The sequence below is a fragment of the Eurypyga helias genome, unplaced genomic scaffold, assembly GCF_000690775.1.
Source record: "Eurypyga helias isolate BGI_N326 unplaced genomic scaffold, ASM69077v1 Scaffold51426, whole genome shotgun sequence".
NCBI lineage: Eukaryota > Metazoa > Chordata > Aves > Eurypygiformes > Eurypygidae > Eurypyga > Eurypyga helias.
The window spans coordinates 3,034-5,653 of NW_010255713.1; the positions used below are offsets into that span (position 1 = coordinate 3,034).

Here is a 2,620-nt window from a genome sequence, read left to right on the forward strand (position 1 = left end):
CACCGTTCTGTTCCAAACCAAAGCCGTCTCAGAAATGGCCCCGCTCTTGTCCCGGCAGCAGCGGGCGGCAGGAGGAGACTCCCAGGCGATCCCGCACCGGAGGCGGCTGTCCGCCGGTGGGAGCGCTGTAGTGTCACCGGGGCGTGTTGCACTGCGTGGCATGGCAGGCGAAAGGGAAAAGCCATTTCTGAGACGCAGTGGCAGATGTTGGAGGGACTTTTTTGCTTCTGCGCGTAGCCTCTGTCGGCAGTCGGAAGGACTGTAAGCGTCCGCAGCGATGGGTTTCGCTTTCACTTCCTCACAGTCCCGCTCGGCGCGGTGACTCTAAACCAAGACGGAAGCACTGGCACCGGATGCGTGACAAACCAAAATATGGAAAAGTGGGGGTGTTGATTAGCGTAGAAATTGGGTGGGTTAAATGCTCGGGTGAGTTTTATATGTGACTTTTTTCTGTTGTTCAGATTAACTGCTTATAGCCTTAGAAAGCCTTTACAGACTAAAAACAAAACAAATAGATGTGCATTCAAGTTTTACGAACGGATTCATCCAAAGGAATTCCTTTTTTGGGGTTTGGATGTCGCAGCTAGTAAAGGATATTTTTGCTCTGGTCAGCCAAGCGCTGAGGCGGGGGCCAGGTCACTGGTAGCGTAGCGCGGGGTGGGAGAAGCGCGGGTTCGGTTGTAGAACCCGCCATACTCCCAAGTTTACTGCGAGTTTTTATGCTTGAGAGAGATGCTTTATAGAATGAGAATGATGTGTTGATTTTACTGATTGTACTGTACATCTATTGAAGCCTTAGATTATTACATTACGGGTTAAAACCCATACCAATGTAAGTTCAATCGTGTTAAGAAAGTATAGGTGACTTCACATGTTATTGTAGTTACTAAACATTATAGAATATCACTTGGTTTTTTCTTGTTAAAAGTGTAGGTTTTATTTCTTACATTTATTAGATTGTTTTCATTTTCTATTACCAGCTGATACCGTTTCAGTTTATAGAGTTGTGTTTTACTAGAGTTTACTGATGACTTTTTTCAAAATACAAAAAAAAGGTAGTTTCCTTCATAACGTACTCGGGTTTGAATTTCCATGTAGTGTCATACGAGTATCCGTATTACCGTTAACGAAACGACTTCTGTTTTACTGATTTCCTCTGACAGTGTAAGAATGTCAGTCAGCGTTAGTTCTTGTCTAGTTTTCATTAAAAGAACAAAGATCTTTTATATGGATATCTTATAATTATATAATCATTGCTACGTAAGAAGTTAAGTTGTTGCTATCGCAACAGTCCTGGCAGACAATTGAGTAATATTTTGATGATTTATTTTGTTTGTAATTAGTTATTATGAGAAAAATCTAGATCCTAGATACTAGAGTAAAATTTATTTTCTACTGTATCCATTTCAAATGTTAAAATATTGTTTAAATATTTTTTGAAATCCCTGAATATCAGGCCTTGTTATAAATAAGCTGCATAATCAATAGATCAAGGGACGTTTTGTTGATAATCCAAATACTCAAAGTTTACGTAACGAGGGTTAGAGCGCGTGTGTGCAAACTCGTGAGGGTTGATTATGCTGCAGTTGAGCATGTGGGAGCGTTTAGAGAGAAGGTTGACTTTTTGCACTTCTGTATATAGTCAAAAAAGAGAGAAACCTGTATAATAGTAAGATCTTATTTTGAATAAAAATGTCTATAGTTACAAGGAGTTTTGTTAAGGCTATTAAAATGACAGGCTGAACAAAATTGCTTGCAAAAGTGGCACAGAGTTAGCACTCCATTCCCCTTCAAAAAAGTTGCTTTGCTTTATGTGGACAGCTTGTAGTTTGCCAGGATTTTTTCAGCTGGAAAGATATGCCATCCTTCCAAGATCTCATGACTGACAAAAGCTCCACTGGTTCAAATCTGCCTGAAAACCATTAATTACCGAAAAAAGAGAAAAAAAGGAAAAAGATAAACAAAAAAAGGAAAAAAAAGCAGGTCCTTCCAAGCATCACGGTGAAATCATGGCTCCAGTATTCCGTACGTTACTCAGAAATACTGCATGTGCAAAGTATCGACAGAATATATTAAAGTTATACGCTACTCAGACCAGTTTCTGACGATTTCAGTGGTTTATTGTTCACAAAAGGAAGATTCTTCGGAACCAATGCTGACTTTCACGGAAGAGTTAAATCATGGCCAGGCAAACCCAACAGCACACCGTAGCTGTAGCGTTACGTGGTTCTTTTAGGGCTGTAGTGGTCCTGTCCTTTCAGCGGGTGAAAAAGCCCGGCGAAGCCCCAGAAGCCCTGGGGATCGTGCCCTTCGGAGCGGGACTCGGCGCCAGGCTGGGGAGAAGGGCGACGAGGCCGTTGCTGTCCCCGCGCTCCCCGCCGTCCCTCCGGATGAGGGAGGAAGTTGCACTTCACTGGCAACCCCGCAGCTTTCGCCTGCTGAAAGGACAGAGGTGCTTGGTTTTCCTATTATGTAATCACAGACTTACTTTTTGCTTGTAGTTGCTCCAAATTATGTACTCTGTCCTGGGCTGCAATTTGGTTTTATGCTTATTTTATTATTCCTGCTATAGTTGACCTTGCTGTATGGAAAAAATAAAGTGAAATCGCCCTAATAAAAG

At 42.1% G+C, this 2,620-nt stretch overlaps 1 long non-coding RNA gene across 1 annotated transcript; it reads left to right on the forward strand.

The window, feature by feature from the left end:
• Nucleotides 1-277: 277 nt before the first annotated feature.
• On the forward strand, nt 278-1,924 carry LOC104510960. The gene is made up of 2 exons (XR_727909.1): nt 278-1,019; nt 1,056-1,924. It is a non-coding gene; the product is annotated as an uncharacterized LOC104510960 (long non-coding RNA).
• Nucleotides 1,925-2,620: the final 696 nt, after the last annotated feature.